Source organism: Crocuta crocuta, unplaced genomic scaffold, assembly GCF_008692635.1.
Source record: "Crocuta crocuta isolate KB4526 unplaced genomic scaffold, BGI_CrCroc_1.0 scaffold154, whole genome shotgun sequence".
Classification (NCBI taxonomy): Eukaryota; Metazoa; Chordata; class Mammalia; order Carnivora; family Hyaenidae; genus Crocuta; species Crocuta crocuta.
In genome coordinates, this window is record NW_027530545.1 from 8,056,580 (window position 1) to 8,080,640 (window position 24,061).

Genomic DNA, 24,061 nt, shown 5'->3' on the forward strand with positions numbered 1-24,061 from the left:
TGTGCCTCCTGGATCTGGATATCTGTTTCCTTCCCACATTAGGGAAATTTTCAGCTGTTATTTCTTCAAATAAGTTTTCTGTCACCTTTCTCTCTCTTCTCTTTTTGGGTTCCCTATAATGCAAATGTTATTATTCTTAATTTGGTCACTGATTTCCCTAAGTGTATTCTCCTTTTGCATAATTCTTTTTTCTCTCATTTGGTCAGCTTGCTTACTTTCCATGACTCCAAATTTCAGGCCATCAGTTCATTCCTCTGCTTTCCCTAGTCCACTATTCTATCAAGTTTATTTTTAATTTCATTTATTGTGTTTTTCATCTCTGACTGCCTTTTTCTTCCTCTGTTTTAGCTTTTTTTCCCTCTGTTTTTTGTTTTTGGTTTTGTTTTCCTCTGCTTGCTCTTTGTCAAGCTGTCTCTTTAAGGGTGAGGACTCCATTTCCTAATGCTATCTGGGTTCTCTCAGAGCCAAGCCTGCTGATTTTTATAATTCCAGGCTGTAAGTCTCACTGGTTGCAAGACCTCACAAAATCCAGCTTGCTTTCAAAGCCAAATGTTATGGGGATTCCTCTTCCCTGTGTGGGCTCCACAGTGTGACAATCTGTTTCTCGCCCTTCACTGCACCCTTGGCTTCCTCCCAACTATGGACAGCCACAGTCTGTTTCACTCCCAAGCCATATCTTCACCCCTTGGGGCTTCTTGGATGTGGCCTTTTTTCTACCTTTACTTGTGGAGTTAGTTTTGCAAGTCTTTGGGTCATTTGTTGGGTTATTTACACTGATGTGAGTGTTACCTAGTTGTATCTTTGTGACAAAGTGAGCTTGGGGTCCTCCTACTCTATATGCCTCCTACTCTGAAAAATTATGTGCAAAAAATTGGACAGTCTGGAAGAAATGCATGAATTCCAAACATGCAATCTTCCAAAACTGAATCAAGAAGAAATGGAAAATCTAAGCACACTAATTACTAGTACAAAACTGAACTAGTAAAAAACAAAAACAAAAACAAAAGTAAAACAAAAAAAAACAAAAAATAAAAACAGAAAAAACTCCTAACAAACAAAAGTCCAGGACCAGATGGCTTCAGGGGTGAATTCTACCAAACATTTAAAGAAGCATTAATACATATTCTTCTAAAACTATTCTAGAAAAATAGGAAGGAAAGCTTCCAAATACACTCTCTGAAGCCACCATTACCCTGATACCAAAAGCTGACACAGACACTGCAAAAAAAGAAAACTGCAGGCAAGTATCTCTGAGCATCATAGATCAAAAATAGTCAACAAAATATTACTAAACTGAATTCAACAATACATTAAAATTCACCACGATGAGGTGGTATTTATTCCAAGGTTGCAAGAATGGGTTAATATAAGCAATATATCACAATAAATATGAAATACTACATTAACAAAATGAAAGATAAAAACCATATTATCTTTTCAGAAAATGCAGAAAAAGCATTTGACAGAATTCAACATTTGTTCATGATGAAAAAATCTCAATAAAGTGGGTTTAGAGGGAAAATACTTCAACATAATAAGGACCGTGTATGAAAAATCCACAGCTCACATCATACTCAATGGTGAAAAACTGAAAGTTCTTCCACTAAGATTATGAATAAGACAAAGATGTCTGCTCTCACCATTTTTGTTCAACATAATACTGTAAGTACTAGCCACAGCAATCAGACAAGAAAAAGAAATAAAATTGGTAAGGAACAAATAAAACTTTCACTATTTGCAGAGAATATGATACTATACATTGAAAACCCTAAAGACTCCACAAAAAACTACTAGAAGTAAATGTTATATATTAAATTCACTGATAGTGCTTGATTAAAAGACAAAGGAGAAAACACTGAGTAAAAAGAAATATATATATCTGGAGGTAGGATTCATCATTATAAAAATATCAATTCTCAACTTAATCTGATTTCAAGTTAGCCTCAATTAACATCCCACTGGCAATGCAGTTTTTCCTTTATTTAGAATTAACGTTTTTATGTTGATATAATTTTAAACTTGTAGAAGAGTTTACAAGTATATGACAGAATTACATAGTTAGAATATTATCAAAAGAAATTAACCTTAGTAAATACTATTAACTTAAGTAGAGAACTTTTTAGATTTCACTGACTTTTTTCACAAATATTCTTTCCCTCTTCCAGGGATCAATACAGAATACTACAATGAATTTAATTATCATTTCTCTTAATCTCCTCTAGTCTATCAAAGACCTTCATTCTTTCCTTGTATTTCATGACCTTGATGCTTTGAAGAGTCAGTTATTTTGTAGACTTTCCCCCAATTTGGGTCTGACTGAAATTTTTTCTTTAGTAGATTGTGGTTCTGCCTTACTGGGAAGGATACCACAGAGGTGATATGCCTTTTTCAGTGCATTGTGTCAGGGATGCATGAGATTGATATCTATCACTGGTGACATTAACCTTGGTTATTTTATTATTTGGTATCTCCCAGGATTCTGCACTCTTCTTATTTACCCCTTTGTAATTAAAAATTTAGAGTGCCATGTTTCAGTATTATTTCTTAGGCTTTACAATATCCACCAAAAACATTGCTTTCCAGAATTACTTAATTATGTCTTTAAAGTTACTTTGTTATGATCATGTTATTCATTTTTTCCTCCCTCAAAACACTTAGTTTGTCTCTACTTAAACTTCCATCCGTTAATTTGAAATCCTTTGGTATATCTTGCCTACAGTAACTATTACTATGGTATTCTAACAGTGATTTTCAGTTGCCTCTTCACTTCTACATTTGTCAGTTGGTATTCTTCATGATGGAAGAGTTGTCATTCTATTTATTTATTTTTTATTTGTTTATTTATCAGTATATTATGGGCTAATGAATATTCTATTATTTCAGTTATAATTAAAATATTATAATTATTTTTTTTTTATCGAGATGTTCCACATTGACTACTAGGAGCTTTCAGGTTGGCTCTACGAACTTTCGATATGTTACTTTTTCTTTTCCTTCTTCTAGTTTTTTGTTTGTTTGTTTTTTGCTTTTTTTTTTTTCTTGCTTCCTGACACTGCAAGGTGCTTTGGGTTCATCTTGTATTTTACCTGCCGTGACTTTTGACTAAATCAGTTCTCCAAAGAGTTCTCTTACTAGAGAATGGTTTTTAGAAACCAAGATCTGAAGGCCAGGTATACTCCTTGCTACTGGGGTGTTACTACTTCTAGTCCTGTTTATAGATAGAGCTAGGACACACACACCTGTGTATACACACTTATATCTATATTATGTGTATGATTTAACAATACATCGGTATTTGCCTCTCACCTAGCATTACATGGTTCATATAATCTTTCTTTCCTTAACTGTAAGTACTTTGGCATTTGTTATCTATAATACATTTGCTTGTTTGCTCAAGTATAAAAATGAAGTAGAATTAGAATTTCTAACCTATATCTGTGAAAAACAATGTGCCAACTCCAATAGAGGATTTGAGAAAGAAACTTTTTTTAATCTTTAGCACTGTGATATCCAAAGTACTATTTTCTAAAATTTCTTATTCATCTTATTTCTTCCCATTCCTTTTAATATGACCATGTGATTTATTTGTAATACAGATAGATTCTCTTGTCAGAGTTTTTATTCAACTTTTCTCCTCCCAATAGCCCCACGAAAATTTTGGTTGACTTGTTTTTTTAAAGTTTACGTATAGTGGTTTTTATACCTTGTGGTTTGTATTTATGTGGCAAACATACACAGTCATGTATTCACACCCGCAGTTCCCCCCAAATTTTCTTGTGTAGACAACACCTCTCATCAACCGAGAACCTAGCAACTATGTTTGTCTTCTCCAGAATATTACATGAATGGAATTATGTACTATGGAGCTTTTTGGGTTTGACTTCTCTAAGTTAGCAAAATATATTTATAATTCATGCATCTCATGTGAACTAATAGTTTGTTTTTTTATTACGGAGTAATATTCTAATATATGGATATTCTATGCATTGTTTATTCACTAGTTGAAAGAGATATGGGTTTTTCCCCTCAGTTTTTGGTGCTTATAAATAAAGTTCCTGGAAGTATTTGTATACAGGTTTTTGTGTGAATATGGTTTTTATTTCTTTGTGGTAGATAACTAGGAGTGGCATAGTTGCATATTAATTTCATAAGAAATTGACATTACCAAATTAATTTTAGCATTTTGAATTTCCACTAACAACTTATGAGTTCCAGTTGCTCCATGTACTTGTCAGCACATAGTATAACAAGTTTGTTTTTGTTTTGTTTTTTCTTTTTTTAGACATCGTAATAAGTATGTAGTATTATCACATTGTGGTATTATTTTGAATTTCCCTATTTACTAATATTGAACATCTCATGTACTTGTTGTCTACTTATCTTACTAAAAGAGGTGTTTAGACCTTTTACCCATTTTTTATTAGATTGTCCATTTGAATTTTTTTTAATATTTATTTTTGAGAGAGAAAATGTGAGGAGGGGAGGGGCAGAGAGAGAGAGAAAGACAGAATCTGAAGCAGGCTCCATTCTCTGAGCTGTCAGCACCGAGCCCGACCTGGGGCTTGAATAATGAATTGTGAGATCATCACCTGAGCCAAAGTAAGATGCCTAACAGACTGAGCCACCTAGGTGGCCCTGATTGTCCATTTTTCTTATTGTGTTTTGAGGGTTTTTATATAGTCTGGAAAAAAAGTCCTTTTGTCGGAATTGTGGTATATGCTCCAAGCCTATGGCTTGTCATTTCATTTTCTTAACAGGATCTTTAATTTTAAAGAAAAAATAATTTTAAAGAAGTTCAATTTGTTTCTTTTGTGGATCATAATTTTGAAGTTATATATACAAAACCTCTTTGCCTAACTCAATGTCATGCAGATTTTCCCTGGTGATCATTGTTGATTATTCTTGTTTCTTAGTGGGGATAGAGCAGAAGACAGAGTTTCTTGCTGTTTCTTGCCTTCTTACATAGCTGCTTTTTCCTATAATACACACTCCTTAGGGCTTGGTTCAAACCTTTCTGTGAGTACACCTCATGAGTTTCATGAAGAGACAGCCTGCACAAGGAAGTAGATAATTTATATGGTCTCTATGGGTTTCATACTGTTCTGCCAGCTAACACTCACCTTTACCAATTTTTCAAATGTACTAGTTTAACTTTTTTTTTCTTTTTTCTTTCTTTTTTTTTTACTGTATCTGGTTCTTGTTTACCCAAAATGAGTGAATGTTTGCTCTCCTGTCCCCCTGCAGGCACCATCTCTCTTCATTCAGATGTTCGGAGCTGTACATTGGACCTCAGCTCTATGATGGGCTCAAAAAAGTTATAAATTTAGAGTTAATCTGGCTCATTTTTGTTACAAGTGTAGGTATGATCTCCTTTTACTTCTGTGTCTCATGTGGAGCCTAGAATTACCCACTGTAATTTTTAAGAAAGAAGAATCCCTGATGTCCTAGAAATGAAAAATACTAGCCAAGAATATGTTTAAAAGAACAATAAGGTAGGGGTGCCTGGGTAGCTCAGTCAGCTAAGCATCCGGCTTTGGCTCAGGTCATGATCTCACGGTTCGTGGGTTCTAGCCCTGTGTTGGGCTCTGTGCTGACAGCTAGCTCAGAGCCTGGAGCCTGTTTCTGATTCTGTCTCTCCCTCCCCTACTCACACTGCATCTCTCTCTCTGTCTGTCTGTCTCTCTCTCTCTCAAAAGTAAATAGAACATTAAAAATTTTTTAAAAAACAAAAAAATTCCAATAAGGTAACAGTTTCCTTCCAACATATCAAAAGTTACCTTATTATGTTTTAAATAGTATGTACTATGTTATAAAGCTACCTTAAAAGAAACAGTGTGATTTTGGTGGAGAAATAAACACAACAGATCAATGGAACAGAATTGATTTTTCAAAAAGGGATTATAAGTATGATAATTTAATATATAATGAAGATATTTCAAATCACTGGAGACACACATTGTTTACTAAAAGGTTTAGGGACAATTGGCTATCCATTAGAATAACAAATTACATTTCCTGTGTCACAACATTCACAATAGATTCCAAATCTAAATATCTAAATATAAGGGAAAAACGAACAATAAAGGTATTACATGTATGAAATTATGGGAAAATGTTTTTGTAATCTTGGCATAGAAATACTGTTTCTAAGGAAGATATTACAAAGAAAAAGACTGGAGATTCTAACCAACATTTTAGAAATATCTGCATAACATAAAACACCAAATACGGAGCTTTACAAACATGTAGGACAGGAGAAATTATTTTTTTATTAGCTTTTACAAATTAGTAAGAAAATTAGTACAAAAATTATCAATTAGCCAAATAAAATAATTGGCAAAAGATGTAAAATGACAATTTGCAGAAATGAAATGGCCAATAAACAAAGGATAAGATGTTCAACTTCCTAACAATCGGAGGGAAGGGGGAATTAAAATAAGATAAAAATTTTCACTCAAAAGAATGGTGATTTTTAAAGAAACTTAGGAACAATTTTTGTTGGTGATCATGAAAGGATGTGGAATGTTTATGTCCTGTTGATGAAAGAGTATATTTAAGAAGAGTATGCCTTTTAGGAGGTTAACTGAGCAGTAATTTTCAGACTGTAACTTATTTTTCTAAAAGCCTGGATTCTTTTGGTCTCAAGAAACAAATCCTATTTGAACTTGCTTCTGCCAGTCAAACAAATCATTGACTATTTCAACTGAAAATTTCAATTGAAAAGAATCCAGAAAGGGAACACTGGCTTTATGTGAGGCTTGACCTGCGAGCAAGCACCCATTTCCTTCTGTCCTATGGTTGCCTCCCGCTGTGAGACTAAGATGGTGTTATAAGCTGCATTATGTCCTCAAAATGCATATGTTGAAGTCCTAACCCTAAGTATCTCAGAATGTAACTGTATTTGGAGATAAGGTTTTTAGAGAAGTAATTAACATGAGGTTTTCAGAGTGGGCCCTAATCCAGTGTGACTGGCATCCTTACAGGAAGCGAACATTTCAATACAACATACACAGAAGGAAGATAATGTAAAGACCTAGGGAGAAGATGGCTGTCTATAAACCAAGAAGAAAGGCCTGAGACAGATTCTTCCTTCACAGTCCTCACAAGGAACCAATTTGCTGACACCTTGCTCTTCGACACCTAGGCTTCGGACCAGTGAGAAAATAAATTTCTGTTATTTAGGCCACCCAGTTTGTGGTACTTTGTTCTAGCAGCCCTAGCAAACTAATACAGATGGATGGACATCGCCCAGGCCTATGTAATTTCTGTACATGTAAAGCAAGAAAGAATAAGTATCTCAGAATTGATATCAAAATTCTTGAATTTTATTTTTATTAAAAGTTATAAGACATGGGCCATCTTCTAGGTTCATCATTGTTGTGATCAGAGGTATTAAATGGGCTCATTGCCTTAGCCTAGTACATAGGTACTGTACTCTGATGCCCCAGCACTGAAGAGCTTGAATGGAATATAAGAACTCTTGCAAATGAAGAAGTAAGGGATGGATGCCAGGTAATGCCTTCTCTCTTTCTTGTCCTGCAACTGCTCTTCCCACTAGCAAAAGGAAATTGTGATACATATGTCCAAAAGGCCTGTACGAGCTTTTTATTAGGCCATTCATTTTTACAGCGAAAAAGTGGGATCAACCTCAGTGCCAGCCAGTAGAATGACTGGCTCATCTGTGATGAAACCACAGAATGGATTAGCATGCCTTCTATGCAAATGTTAAAAAGAATGAGTTGTATTTACATGACTTGAAATGGAAAGCTCTGTAAGACCAAAATAAAAGATGTGAGTTGTGCACAATATTTATAGAATGATGCGAGTTACAAAAACAAATTATATTTCTGCATACACATATAGGTATGTATATACACTTTTAACATGTATAGGATGTCCACCTAACTGGCAACAGTGGTTGTGTATGTCAAAGGAAGGGTGTAGGATTAGGAAGAGTAACTGTGGGGACTTTTGCTACGAGGAGGGTTTCCTGGCTATTTATGGGAATACATTCAAGTAATTAGTATTTGTAAGACTAAAAAATAATAAAGCGCTTAGTATCATATCATATGGAGAGCACTTAGTAAATATTAGCAGTTATTATTATCATTAAGGTTAGGTGAGGACTTCCCAAATCACATTCCTAATGACAGGTATAATTTAGACCAGGGAAAACAGCTTGGCAAGCGGGTCAAATGACATATATATAATGTGTACATGTGTATATATAAAAGCACAGTATAAGTGTAGAAGGTCCTTCACCCTTCTGGTGAAGGTAACTATGATTACCATTGAGGAATAATGAAGTAGGGAGGAGATGAAGGCAGATTTCATTTTTATTCTAACTTTTATATATGTTTTAACTTTTCATAAACATGCATCATTTTAACATCATTTGTAGTAATCAGAATTATACTTCTATAATCCCTGATTTGCTTCTATAATCTATATGTTTATTGATTTAAAAACTAATCCCAGCAAGGAAGAGCAATTTGCGGGAGCATTTATTTGTGTTCTTATATTCTGGGCAATTGAATGAGAATGAGGATTGTTTGTCAAACCAGGACCAGCTGGGATTCTCTGGCTGACTCCCAGGCGCAACTGTGAAGAAACGGATATTGGGTGCTCTCCCACCTCGTCAGGAGCAGCATTTCTCCTGTCTGCTCTTGGCACCCCCGAGCATCCTGTGCCCTGCTAAGGTGTTAACTGACAACTGACAGATTTTTACTAAGAGCCTACTCTTCTCAGCAGTATTTGCATTTTAAAAGTTGACTTGAAAACTAAAAAAAAAAAAAGCAAAATTCAACAACAACAACAAAACACTCAAACTTCTGAGATTTGAGGCGTGAGATTCTTTCACAAAAACAGATTCGTACCACAAATATCTTATCTTTAAAACAGATAAACAAATGCTCTCCTGACATCTGAGTTCCCATCAGCTACCGTCTTGTGATGATAAATTTTTATGCAAAATTTACAATAGAACAATTCATGGTCTCTTCTGTAACCACCTGATCACTACAATTCCAAAGTAACCTGGCTTTCATCTTCTCTCCTGAAACTGTTCTCTTTAAGTTGCCATCATTAAGATCTAATTGCCAGCATGAGGGACTTTTTTTCTATTTAATTCCATACTGTCTAGGAGAGTAGTGTTAGCATTTGCCCCAGTTCTTAATTTGTCTATTTATCTTAATTTGTCTATTTACCTGAATGGAGAGCTTCTTGATGTCTGAATCTCTGATCTATTCATCTTTGTGTCATTGTTGTCTTTACAACTCTTCGTCCATGATAATGCTAAAAATAGATGTACCACCTGATACCTGTCTGTTGGAAGACTGGATGATTTGGGAGGCCCAGTGCCGATCACAGAGGAGGAATGAATGAAATAAGTGCAAAAGCATGACAGATGTGGTAACATTAGACTGGAGATATAATTTAAGCAGGTAAATTTTCCTCACAGCTCTTCCACAATGCTACTGATCCTCTCTTCAGGCGGACTCTGATGACACAAATTAGCAAGATATGTAGGTACAGCCAGAGCAAGAAGCAAACCTCAACTAAAGTGAGGTTTAGTTAAAACACAGGAGTTTCATTTCCATCATGACATTGGGTAAAATATAGGAATGAGAGAGGAGAAGAGCGTTATTCGAAGATTACACCAAGAAAGTAACTTCAGTGCCCAAGGTGTTACTCATACATTACTCTTATCCTATCCCTAACACAGGCCAGGTCTCTTCCATACTGTAAATACACTTAAGTATTAAAGCAAAGGAACTGAAGTTGGCTTTAAGTCACTTTTAATGACCTTCCAAGCCAGTCCCAAGCTCTAGGGAAAAGATAGCTGCAGAATTCAGCTTTGAATGTGAGTTTTTAAAATGCTGTAATAAGGATACCACATCTGAACATTATTTCACCCCTCATTCATCTCCTGTACTTATTGATGTAGGTTCCTATTGTTTTAGTCTCTCTACAGTGTGGATCACATGTGGGTTTGGGCTGGGAAGGGATAATGCGTGGCAGAGAAGATGGAGGACTTCTCTAGTTCTGCACACAAGTGAAAACTTTGTTAAGACACACTGACTGGCTGTCTTTCTCTGAACTCTTCTGAATTTAGAATAATTGTGAGTTTAGCCTGCATTGTAACAGAAATAAAGCCATTGTAATAGAAATGTGTCATAAGATCAATGTCTTCTACTTCTAAAACAAACATTTATGCTCTGCCTCTGTGTTTGTTTTGGCTTTAGAAGTTGAGTCCTTTATCAAACAGTAGGAGACTATTATCTGGTGATAATGTATTTTGATTCTATTGTTGTTATCTCAAAACTGGTTTTCTCTGGGCCCATCTTTCTGGTATGTTTGTTTAATGACATGTTTAAAAATCTTTGTAAGAGCTGTATTAAAATGACAGATATTTTATATTGCCAACATAAACCACAATCTTCAAGGCTGAAGATAAACTCCATCCTGGTCTCAACTACTATATGCTTTAAAGCTCATAGCTGCTTTCAAAAGCTGGCATAGTTGTCAATCATTCTGTATCATGCTTATAGTTTGTGTGAGGAAGCCATTTGTTAAATTGCAGCCTTCTAGGCTCAAAGAACATTCACCAAATGCTTTCAGATAAAACTGCCACCTTATTCTGTAAAATACTGGGAAAATTGTAAGGAGAAGAAATACCTGAAGGAAACAAAAATTATGGGAGAGAGAAGTATCAACACATTTCTCTATTCTCTATTAAACTATTGATAAACAAGAATGTCACTTAATTCTGTTTTCTATGCATTTTTGTTATTCCAGGTAGACAGATAAACAGCTACCCCACTGGTGGACTCTGTTTGGACTTTCCTCATATTCTACTGCCCTTCCCCGTCCTTTGGTAGACCCTACTGTTCTCTCTCGACAAAGGGTTCAGGATGGAAGAGATGCTGAGAGGTATGTGAATATGCCTTTTCTCCCCTCTAACACTGCTACAAGTCCCCTGCTCTACTTGCTGGTAGCTGGCTCCATAGTCCCATAATTTTCACAAATCTTCTTTGTACTTACCTTCTCATCTTGTCATTTTAGTCAAATATGCTGAAGACTTAGACGGAGCTTCCCTCTGAAATACCAACTCAAATGTTGATCATTTATCACCTTTCTTTAAGCTGTAGGATTGAAGTCCATGGTTGCCAACCAATGCATAGCACATGTGCACTAAGTAGTGTGTGAAAACTGAATAAGTATTACATCTCACAATACATATTATGTATATTTATACGTCATATAACATAAAACTGTATTTTCAATGTATGTTTACAGTAGGTAAAACAATACGTGACAAGTTCATAGCTTCTATGTTTAGAGGTGGGAATTGCCAATCATCTCTGAGAAGAGTTCTTATTATGGGAAGATTTACTTCAGTGATTCTTTTTAGGTAAGCAGTTGTAAGACAAGAAAGCCCTATTGTTCTGGAGGCACCTTGCAATAGAGGCATTTTGGGCATCTATTTGTTTTCAGAGATACCTTTTGAGAGAAGGATGACCAGAAGCCAAAACGTGATCTGGTAAGAATGAGTCTAAGGCCCCAACACTTATCCCTGAGATTAGAAATGGAGGAAACCTATCTGTGTGGGCAAAAGTGACCCAGTCTGTCTTAGTCTATTTGGGCTTCTATAACAGAATACCAAAAACTGGGTGGTTTATAAACGATAGAAATTTAGTTCTCACAGTTACAACTGGTAGGAAATCCAAGATCAAGTCTCTACAGATTAGGTGTCTGGGAATTGGGCACTTACTAGCTCACAGACTGCCATCTTTTCATTATATCCTCATGTGACATAGGGGCTGAGGGAGCTCTCTGGGTTTCATAAAAATGAGGAAAATAATCTCTTTTATTTAACTTATTTTAGTTGACACACAATTTTATATTAGTTTCAGGTATATAAAATAGTGATTTGACAGCTCTACAGATATGCTCTGCTCACCAAAAGTATACCTACCTCCTGTCACCACACAACAGTATTACAATACTATTGTATTGTAATATGTATTGTAATACTATGCTATTACAGTACTACAATATTATTACAATGAACTATATTCCCCATGCTGAACCTTTCATCCTCATGTCGTCTTCATTCCTTAACTGGATGCCTCTATCTACCTCTCTCCTTTACAGCTTTTTACCAGCCCCCCAGCCCCCATCTGATAACAACCACCGGTTGTCTCTATTTGAGTTTGTTTCTACTTTTTGTTTGTTTTTCAGATTCCACATGTAAGTGCAATCATGGTACTTGTTTTTCTCTGACCTATTTGTTTTTTCCAGTATAGGTGATACATATGTTACATTGGTTTCAGATGTACAACATAGTGACTCCATAACTTTACACATTACTTTGTTTTCACCTCAAGTTATTTCACTTACCTTAATGCCCTCTAGGTCCATCCATGTTGTCACAAATGGCAAGATTTCATTCTTTTTTATAGTTAAAAAAATAATACATTGTATATATATTCCACATCTTCTTTATCCACTTGTGTATCAGCAGATACTTAGGGTGCTTCCTTAGTTTGGATATTGTAAATAATGCTTCAATAAATATAGAGGTGCATATATCTTTTTTAACTGTTTATTTAATTTTGGGGGGGGGGAGAGAGAAAGAGAGAGAGAGAGAGAGATCAACTGACCAAGGGGTAGGGGCAGAAGGAGAAAAAGAGAGACACAGAATCCAAAGCAGGTTCCAGGCACTGAGCTGTAGGTACAGAGCCCGATGCAGGGCCTGAACCCAGGAACCACAAGATCATGACCTGAGCTGAAGTCAGAAGCTTAACCAACTGAGCCATCCAGATGCCCCACATATATACTTTTTGAATTAGTTTTTGTCTTCTTTGAGTAAATACCCAGTAGTGAACTTATTTTGATCATACAGCATTTCCTTTTTTTAATTTACTTTTTATGAAATTCCATACTGTTTTCCATAACAGTTGCACCAATTTACATTCCCATCAACAGTGCACAAGGGTTCCTTTGTTTTCCACATCTTGCCAGCACTTGTTATTTCTTCTCTTTCAGGTACTAACAATTCTGACACGTATGAGGTAAATCTCATTGTAGTTCTGATCTGCATTTCCCTGATTATTAGTGATGTTGAACATATTTTTATGTTTGTTGGCCATCTGTAAGTCTTGGAAAAAATGTCTCTTCAGGTCCTCTTCCCATTTTGTAACAGATTGGGTTTTTTTGGTGTTGACTTGTAGAAGGTCTTTATATAGTTTGGATATTTAACCCCTTATCAGATATATCATTTGTAAGTATCTTTTCCCTCTCAGTAGATTACCTTTTTGATTTGTTCATGGTTTCCTTCACTGTGCAAAAGCATTTTATTTTGGTGTAATCCTATCATTTAATTTCGTTTTTGTTTCTCTTGCCTGGGGAGACAGGTCTAGAAAAATGTTTCCATGGCCAATAGCAAAGAAATTACCACCTTTGTTTTCTTCCAGGAGTTTTAGGGTTTCAGGTCTCACATTTAGGTCTTTAATCCATTTTGAGTTTATTTTTGTGTGTGGTGTAAGAAAGTAGTCCAGTTATATTCTCTTGCAACATCCTTTGAAAAAGATGGCCTTTTCCTCAAGATATTCTTACCTCTTTCCTCATAGATTAGTTGACAATATAAGTGTGGGTTTATTTCTGGACTTTCAATTTTGTTCTACTGATCCATGTGCCTGTTTGTGCCACTACCATACAGTTTTGTTTACTATAGCTTTGTAGTATATCTTGAAATCTAAAGAATTGTGATACCTCACGTTTTGTTCCTCTTCTTCAAAATTGCTTTTGCTATTTATGGTCTTTTATACTGTCATACAAATTTTAGGATTATTCTTGTTCTGTGAAAAATACTATTGGTACTTTGATAGGGATTGCATTGAATCCCAGATTGCTTTGGGCAAAACAAACATTGAAACAATATTTAGTCTTCCAATTCATGAGCATGATATATGTTTTTGTTTCATCTTCAATTTTTTGTCAGAGTCATAGATTCAGAGTACAGGTCTTTTACCTCCTTGGTTAAGTTTATTTCTAGGTAAATTGAATTATGTCTTTCTGATACTTTGTTATTACGATAGAAAATGGAATAGCTTTCTGTATATTAATTTATTATCCTGCAATTTTACTGAATTCATTTATGATTTCTAATAGTTTTTCGGTAAAGTCTAAGATTTTCTATGTATAGTATCATGTTATCTGCAAATGGCGAAAACTCTACTTTCCCCCCTCCCAATTTGGATGTCCTTTATTTCTTTTCCTTTGCTGATTTCCGTGGCTAAGACTTCCAGTACTATGTTGCATACAAGTGGCAAGAGTGTACATCCTTGTCTTCTTTATGATCTTATGAAAAAAGCTTTTAGTTTCTCAACATTGAGTATGCTATTAGCTGTGGGTTTGTCATCATCTTTATTATGTTGAGGTATATTTCCTCTAAACCCACATTATTAAGAGTTTTCCTCATGAATGGATGTTCTATTTTATTAAATGCTTTTTCTGCATCTATTGAAATACCATTTTTATCCTTTTGTTAATGTAGTGTGTCATACTGATTGATTTATGAATATTGAGCCATCCTTGTACACCCACAATAAATCTCACTTGATCATGCTAAATGATCCTTATAATGTATCATTGAATTCAGTTTGCTAATATTTTGTTGAGGATTTTTGCATCCATGTTAGCCACGGATATTGGCTTGTAGTTTTCTTTCTTTTTTTTTTTTTTTTTGTAGTGTCTATGTCTAGTTTTGGTATCAGGGTATTTCTGGCTTCATAGAATGTGTTTGGAAGCTTCCCTTCATTATGTATGTTTTTTAATATTCAGAAGAGAATAAATACTATGTCTTCTTAAACATTTGGTAAAATTCACTTGTGAATCTATTTGGTTGTGGACTTTTGTTTTTTGGGAGTGTTTTTTTTATTACCAATTTAATTTCTACTTATTAATCTTTTCAGCTTTCTTTTTCCTCCTAATTCCATTTTGGAAAACTGTATGTTTCTAGAAATGTATTCATTTCATCTAAAGTTTCCAATTTTGGCACACAATTTTTGATAGTAGTCTCTTATAATCCTTTGTATTTCAGTGGTGTTAGTTGTAGCTTCTATTTCATTTCAGATTTTATTTGGGTCTTCTCTCTTCTCTTTTTTAAAAAAAAAATGTTTATTTCTGAGAGAAAGACAGAGCATGAAAGGGGAGGGGCAGAGAGAAACACACAGAATCTGAAGCAGGCTCCAGGCTCTGAGCTGTCAGCACAGAGCCTGACACGGGGCTCAAACCCACGAGATCATGACCTGAGCCGAAGTCAGATGCTTAACCACTGTGCCACCCAGGCACCCCTCTCTTTCTTTCTTGATGAGTCACTTTAAGCTTTATCAGTATCATTTATCTTTTAAAAGAATCAGGCTCTTGATTTGTTTTCTATTCTTTTCTGTTTTGTTTGTTGATTTTGTTTTTGTTCTCAGTTTCATTTATTTCTGCTCTGATCTTTATTACTTTCTTCCTTCTATTAACTTTGGGCTTTGTTCTTTTAGTTGCAAGGTTACATTGTTTGAGATTTTTGTTTCTTGAAATTGGCCTGTGTTGCCATATATAGTATTTCTCTTTTAGAACTCTTAACTACATCCCAAAGATTTGGGATGATTATATTTTAATTGTCATGTGATTCTACGCATTTTTAAAATTTCTTTATTGACTTACTGGTTGTCTAGCTGCATATTGTTTAACCCCCATATGTTTGTTTTCCCAGTTTTGTCGTGTGATCAATTCCTAGTTTCATACCCTTGTGGCTGGGAAAAAAAAGGATTTGATATCAGTTCTCTTAAATTGATTGAGATTGGTTTTGTGACTTAACAAGTCATCTATTCTAGAGAATGTTTCATGTGCTCTTAAAGAGAATGTGTATTCTACAGTTTTTCGATGGAATGTTCTAGATGTATCAAGTCCATCGGGTCTAATGTGTCATTGAAACCTTCTGTTCCCTAATTGATATTCTGCCTGAATGATCTATCCATTGATATCAGTAAGGTGTTAAAGTCCCATATTATTGTATTACCGTCAATATTATTGTATTATATGTCTGGTAATAGTTGATTTACATATTTGGGTGCTCCAGTGTTGGCTGCAGAGATATTTACAATGGTAAAACCCCTTGTTGATTTGATCCATTTATCATTGTTGTAAAGCCTTTCATCTGATAGAAGTATTGCTATCCTGCTTTTTTTGTTTCCATTTGTGTGAAATATCTTTTTCCATCCCTTCAGTCTGTATTTATCTTTAGGTCTGAAGTAAGTATCTTTAAGCAGCATATGCCTGAGTGGTGTTTTTGTTTTTTTTATATCCATTCTGTCACCCTAAGTCTTTTGATTTGTATATATATGTGTGTCTGTATATATACAGATACAGATATACATATATATACATACACACACATATATACATAGTGCCATTTTTAAATTGTTCTTTGGTGGTTGTTTTTTTTTTTTTTTTGTATTTCTTCTTTGTTCCTTTCTTTTTCTCTTGCTCTCTTTCCTTGTGATTGATAACCTTCCTCACTGTTACATGTGGCTTTCCTTTTATTATTTTGTGTCTCTAGTATAGTTTTGGTTTGCGTTTACCATGAGGTGCATATATAACATTCTATGAAAATAGCATTCTATATTAGGTTGATGGTCATTTAAGTTGGAACATGCTGAAGGTACTTTATTTTTACTCCCTCGTCCACATTTTATATATGTGTTGTCATATTTTACATATTTTTATGTTATTTTAAATAACATTTTAGATATAATTTCTTTTAGTACTTTTGTCTTTTAACCTTCTTACTACTTTTATAAATGATTGATCTACTACCTTTACTTTATATTGCTAATGAACTCTGTTACTTTTGTTAGTCTAGGGAACTCCATAGGTTCTCAGCCTTTTAGCTAAGATCAAGTATAGTCTTGCTAACTCTATCTCCCCTTCAGTTTGGAGTGATCACCTTGCCTGGTAGAGTAATCTTGGTTGCAGGGTCTTTTCCTTTTAGCACTTTAAATATATCATGCAACTCCCTTCTAGACTGCAAAGTTTCTGCTGAAAATCAGCTAATAACCTTAAGGAGTTTCCCTTGTTCATACTAGTTATTTCTTTCCTGTGCTTTTAAGAGTTTCTCTTTATCTTTAATCTTTGTTATTTTTATTAAAAGTTTGTTTATTTAGAGGTGCTTGGGTGGCTTATTCAGTTAAGCAACAGACTTCAGCTCAAGTCACGATCTCGTGTCTTGTGAGTTTCAGCCCCGTTTCAGACTCTGTGCTGACAGCTCAGAGCCTGGAGCCTGCTTCAGATTCTCTGTCTCCCTCTCTCTCTGCCTCTCTCCTGCTCGTGTTCTGGTCCCTGTCTCAAAAATAAACATTACTTTTTAATTCAAAAAACTTTTAAAAAGTTTATTTATTTGAGAAAAAGAGAACATAGGAGCACAAAGTGGGGGAGGGGCAAAGAGAGAGGGAGACAGAATCCCTAGCAGGCTCTGCACTGTCTGTGCAGAGCCCAACATGGGGCTCAAACTCACAAACTGTGAGATCACTACCTGAGCTGAAATCAAGAGTTGGATGCTTAACTGAGCCACCCAGGGGCCCCATTCTTTGTTATTTTAATTATTATGTATCTTGGTGTGGTGTTCCTTGGGTTCATCTTGTTTGGAATTTCTTGTGCTTCCTGAACCTGGATGTCCATTTCCTTCACCAGGTTAGGAAAGTTTTAACTATTACTTGTTCAAGTAAGTTTTCTGCCTCTTTACTTGAGGTACTGCAAAAGATCCTTTAATGTATCCTCATTTAAAAATTTTTTTTGGTTGTTGTTCAGATTGGGTGTTTCCCATTACTTTCTTCCAGATCACTGATCATTCTTCTGCATACTCAAATTCATTATTTATTCCTTCTGGTATATATTTTTCTAATTTCAGTTTTCGTAATTTTCAACTCTCATTCGTTCTTTTTATATTTTCTGTTTTATTATTGAAGTTCTCACTGAGTTTATTCACTCCTCTCCACATTCCCGTGAATATCTTTATTACTATTACTTTTAACTCATTACCATCTAGATTATAGTCACTTAATTTTTTTTTCCTGAGGTTTGTCTTGTTCAATCTTTTGGAACGAGTTCCTCTCATTTTATTTACCTTTCTTTTATTGTTTCTATGAATTAAGTGCAACAGCTACTTCTCTTAAGCTCTTGATACTGTGAAGTAATGATCTTGTGCATGGTCAGCCCTCGTGTAGACTGCGTGTGCCTGGTGACTTCGGCTGACTGGAGCTCTGCTTGTCATGGGCCAGAGGTACCAGGGCATTACAGCTGGGGCCACCATTGTCAGATAGCCAGAGATGAAGTGAGCATGGGCCAAGAAAGTCCCAGGGCTCTTGTCACAGAAAGCTCCTTGGCATGACAGCTGAAACTTTAGTGGACAGGGGCTGGGATAGTCCTGGCACTCTCTGTAGAAAGATAACTGAAACTAAACTAGGTACAAGCTGTGGGGAGTCCAGAGACTCTCCACCCAAAGAGTGCCCTGACAGGACTGCTGATACTTGTGTAGGTATAATCTGGACAGTTCTGGAGTACTCTCTGCAGGGGATGCCCCTGGGGAGCATTTGGAGCCTAGACAGGCATGGATTGGAGGTTTTCTAGGGCACTTTACTTAGGTAATGCCCTAGGGAGTGGCTGGAACATGCTGGGTGCAGGCCAGGAGTTCCCAGGAATGTTCCGCACAGTGGTATCCTGGTGCACAGTATGGAGCTGAAATGGGCATGGAAAAAAAGTTCCCACGGTGCTGGACATGGAGAGTTCTCTTGCAAGTTGTCTGGAACGAAAGTGGTATGGGCCTGGAGCATTCTGGAATACTTTGGATTTGTATCACCTTAGCAAGAAAGCTGGAGCTGCAGTGAGCACTGATGAGGGGTGACTAGGTGTGTGCCACCCTGTGGCAGCCTTAAAGGGATGGCTGGAGCTGTTGTGGGCTAGTAATCTGATAGGCCACCTCTAGGATAAGCCAACTCTGCTCTTGACCATACTATCAAAGTGGAAGGGCGGCATAAACTGTAGTCACTCAAACCCAGTGAAAGTTTGAGCAGTCCCCAAGCCATTTGTCAGAACTCTAGGGCTGGGATTTTTATGTTCTAGTTGCTGTTTTAAACCATGTTTCTTTAATGCTCCAGGGCATCCAAGATTGGTGTGGCCTAGAGGCAACAGGCCAGCTAAGGTATGAGGACCCTGACTCTATCTGTACTATCAAGCTGGAGGGGAAACAAATAGTGAGGCTCACCAGGCCGTCTGACCCAGTAAGTTCCAACATCTCCTTAGCCATTTGGGAGGACTCTAGGGCTAGTTCTTTTATATTACAGTTGCCCTTAAAAACCATGGCTTTTGTCTGTCCTGGAACACTGAAAATCTGTTCATAGTCCCTTAGTACTATCCCCCCAGCTACAGTTACCAGTGCTAGGTTATCTCCTATCCCTGTTATCTTGTCTCCATCTCTCTTGCTGTTCTCTAGGTGGTCTTTTGTTTTGCAGAATCTCTTCAGCCTTTGATTTTAATTCCAGAAGAATTGTGTATAAACAGGCAGATTCAGTGTGTCCATGGAGGTGGTAAGCTCAGGATCTTCCTGTGTCACTATCTTGGGCCCTCCCTCTCAGCACAGCACTGATCTTTTTATGACCTCCCAAAGGCTTCCCCTTCAAATACTGTCACTTTGGGAATTAGGCTTTAACATAGGACTTTTGGAGGACATTAACATTCAGTTGATAGCAGAATCCAAGGCTAGTTTGTGATAAAGGACACGAAAAGCCCCAGAGGGTCTGTCACTATAGGAGATACGGCTGGCAACCTGATCATAATATGGATCCAGGTGGGTTTTGTTTTTGTTTTGTTTTTGTTTTGAGATTAGAGCTAGCATAACATATTATTTCTGAGCCAGGATGTACCTGCAGGTATTAGACCCTTTGAGACAAGAAGCAGGCCAGCATGGCCATCGCTGTATAATGAATTAGTGTTCCTTGTATCAGGGTATCCTTTTTAGGAGCAACCATTTAATAGTAATATGGCAGTAGCCCTGCACTGATAGGACTTTCCAGTTCTCTATCTGGTGTTTAGAAAAAGGAAAGTGAGCTCCAGCATTATTTCATAGGGTTCAGGAGAATTTTCCAAATGGAAGGTTACCATAATTTGAAGGTTAAGTGGATAAACAAGAGTTGACTATGTTTGTATACCAACCTTATAAAGTGGGTAATACCACTTGTATATGGATATTACTATGATGCCCAATATTCAAATGCATTACTGAATACATAGTCTTTTGATATGTGGGAGTTTGAAAAATTAATATGAAAAAGTAATTCCTGAATTATCTTGGACATTATATAAGCTTCCTCATTACTCCTCAAAACTCTTAAATATTAAAAAAAAAAACGCCTTTTCTTTCATCCAGGTATAGTCATTAGAAAAAGGTCTAGGTGAATTCATGCACAGGGAATGGAGAAATCATATTGGAAACAAACAATCAGTGGGAGTTTGCTAGTCTTTAAAACCCTTAGAGGAATAGAGGTGACAGGTAACCGGGTAGATTTGCTAGAGCTGCCATAACAAAATATCCCAGACTGGATTGCTTAAACAACATAAATGTATTTTCTTCCCAGTTCTGAAAGCGACAGGACCAAATTCAAAGTGTTTACAGGTTTTGTTTCATCTTTCCTTGGCTTTCAGATGACTGTCTTCTCACTGTATCCTCCTATGGTCATTCATTGGTCTCCGTATATATCTTAATCTTCTCTTTTTCTAAGGACACTAGTCATATTAGAATGGGACCTACCCTCATATGACCTTGGTGGCGAGCCATGATTCGCACACAGCACAGTTGCTTTAGGACGATCCAAAGGTTCCTAGCACCAAATCCAGAGGAGGAAGTGCAATATTCTTAGCCCTCAAATCTCTGAAGTTTGATCCTGCAGTGTTGGGGCAGGGGTAGTTCAGCTCCTGTTGAATGGGGGAGGAAGACATGATGGGAGCTGCGAGAGAGTCGCTAATATATAGAGCTGGTTCAGCCATCCTCAGATCAAAGTGGAAAAGAGTTTCACCATAGAAACATTTTGCTAGGTCATTATTAGTTTCTTTTAGACTATCGATTTTCTATTTCAGCTATGAAATGGATTAAAATGGCTTTTGTGGGGAGGCTGAATATTTTCCACAATAATATGGCATATTTGCTAACAACAACCAAAAGAGACAAGTAAATATTAATTATAAACTATTCACATAGGGAGTCTGCTTGTACACACTTTTTGTTTTCCCTCAGGGCCTATCATAGTGCTTCCTAAATATGTTTTGATGAATTATGTTTTGGTTCACCTAGTTTTACAAAATATCTTCAGGCTTTCTCAGGCTGTGCCCAAATGTTCTTGTAAATGGTCAAGTTTTACAAACCACAGGACTGTCTCCATTCATTTTGTTTTTTTTTTTTAATTGTGATGGCCACAATTGATCAACTAGGTTGAACAGATTTATCAAATTCATGAATTCATTCAAAAAAATTATACTCTTTTGTTCTTAACAGAAACAGCTGGTGTCAATGATGCGGATGGCTGAAGTATTATTTGGAGAACAGCAGTTGGTATAAAAACTCTTCTGCTGTTTGCATTTAAAATATCCCATACAGACACATGCCATAGAGAGGATGGCAAGGCTGAAAATTTCAAACGTGGGACTTAAACGCTAAGTTTAAGGAACAGATGAGGTGGGATTGCACCTGGAATTGTTCTATTTTTTTTTCTCAATTTAAATGTACCCATGATTGATACATTTGTATGTGGACTTTCTGAGCTTTAAATGAATAAAATCATTGTATTTTATTTTTAATGAATGAAGAAAAGAAACTGGGTACAAAAGTCTGAAATAAAGGTTGGGTTAGGCTTCTTCCTAAATTTCATGGGAAATTTTAATCTTGTAAGAGATGGGGAAATTCCTTGGCTGGAATAAGAGCTTAAGATATTAAAAAATTAGGCACATTTACTCCTCAGTCCTTTATGGACCTCTTTAAGTAGGAGAATCAAAATAACACCAGCATTCTTCACAGACCTAGAACAAACAATCCTAAAATTTTTATGGAACCAGAAAAGACCCTGAATAGCCAAAGCAATCTTAGAAAAGAAAACCAAAGCAGGAAGCATCACAATCCCAGACTTCAAGCCGTAACCATCAGGACAGTATGGTACTGGCACAGGAACAGACACTCAGATCAATGGGACAGAATAGAGAACTCAGAAATGGGCCCACAAATGTATGGCCAACTATTCTTTGACAAAGCAGGAAAGAATATCCAACAGAATAAAGACAATCTCTTCAGGAAGTGGTGCTGGGAAAACTGGACAGAGACATGCAGAAAAATGAATCTGGACCACTTTCTTACACCATACACAAAAATAAACTCAAAATGGATGAAAGATCTACATGTAAGACAGGAAGTCATCAAAATCCTCCAGGAGAAAGCAGGCAAGAACGTCTTTGACCTTGGCAGCAACTTCTTATGTAAGTCTCTGGAGGCAAGGGAAACAAAAGCAAAAATGAACTATTGGGAACTCATCAAAATAAAAGGCTTCTACATAGTGAAGGACACAATCAGCAAAACTAAAAGGCAACTGACAGAATGGGAGAAGATATTTGCAAACAACATATCAGATAAAGGGTTAGTATCCAAAATCTATAAAGAACTTCTCAAACTCAACATCCAAGAAACAAATAATCCAGTGAAGAAATGAGCTAAAAACATGAACATACACTTCTCCAAAGAAGATAGCCAGATGACCAACAAACCCATGAAACGATGCTCAACATCACTCATCATCATCAGGGAAATACAAGTCAAAACCACAATGAGATACTCCCTCCTACCTGTCTGAATGGATAATATTCAGGCAACAACAGATGATGGTGAGGATGTGTAGAAAGAAGATCTCTTTTGCACTGCTGGTGGGAATGCAAATTCGTTCAGCCAGTCTGGAAAACAGTATGGCGATTCCTCAAAATATTTTGAGAAATGAACTACCCTATAACCCAGTAATTGCACTACTAGGTATTTATCCAAGTGATACAGGTATGCTGTTTTGAAGGGATTCATGCACCCCAGTGTTTATAGCAGCACTATCAATAATAGTCAAAGTATGGAAAGAGCCCAAATGTCTAACAGTGGATGAATGGATAAAGAAGATGTGGTGTATGTGTGTGTACACACACACACACACACAATGGAGTATTACTTGGCAATCAAAAAGAATGAAATCTTGCCATTTGCAACTATGTGGATGGAACTAGAGGGTATTATTCTAAGCACAATTAGAGAAAGACAAATATATGACTGCATTCATAGTGTACTTTAAGATATAAAACAGATGAACAAAAGGGAAGCAAAAATAATATAAAAACAGGAAGGGAGACCAAAACAGAAGAGACTCTGGAGAACAAAGGTTTACTGGAGAGATTTTGGGAGGGGTGATGGGCTAAATGCATAAGGGACATTAAGGAATCTAGTCCTGAAACGATTGTTGCACTATATGCTAGCTAACTTGGATGTAAATTTTTAAAAATTAAAATAAAATAATGGTAATACAATAGCTACAATTGTATACTTTCAACCTGCTAAATATTTTACAAACTTTAGAAAACTAAAGATCAGAGATGTTAAGTAACTTCCCGATGGTCACAGAAGTAATGTGTTAAATCAAGAATTTGGACCAAGTCTCTGACTCAAGGCTACTGCCTTTAAGCATCCCTTTAACTATTGTACTATGACACAGGTTGCCTCCAAAATATCTCTTCTCTAGGTTACATTTAATTCTCAGTCTTGACTACTTAAGAACTAGAAAATGAGGTACCGTTACCCCCTTTGCCTACTTTTTCCCATGCTGTTTGGCTCCATAGTCTATAAACTAATCAGTTCTTGCTTTGAACCTTATTAAGCTTGAGGAAGAAACTAAGCAAAATATAAGTCTCTGAACTATGGGTTAGAAGCCTGATATGGGAG

General features: G+C 36.2%; 1 protein-coding gene across 1 annotated transcript in view; it reads left to right on the top strand.

Annotated features, from left to right (window-relative positions):
* The window catches only part of LOC144234475 (uncharacterized), a 556,590-nt gene extending 533,319 nt beyond the window's left edge, over positions 1-23,271 (top strand). Inside the window, exons 9-14 of the mRNA XM_077767823.1 lie at positions 6,984-7,512; positions 9,305-9,443; positions 10,798-10,932; positions 11,414-11,542; positions 19,209-19,331; positions 21,599-23,271. The gene's annotated coding sequence lies outside the window, so the exon portion shown is untranslated. The remainder of the gene's footprint in view (positions 1-6,983; positions 7,513-9,304; positions 9,444-10,797; positions 10,933-11,413; positions 11,543-19,208; positions 19,332-21,598) is intronic.
* Positions 23,272-24,061: the final 790 nt, after the last annotated feature.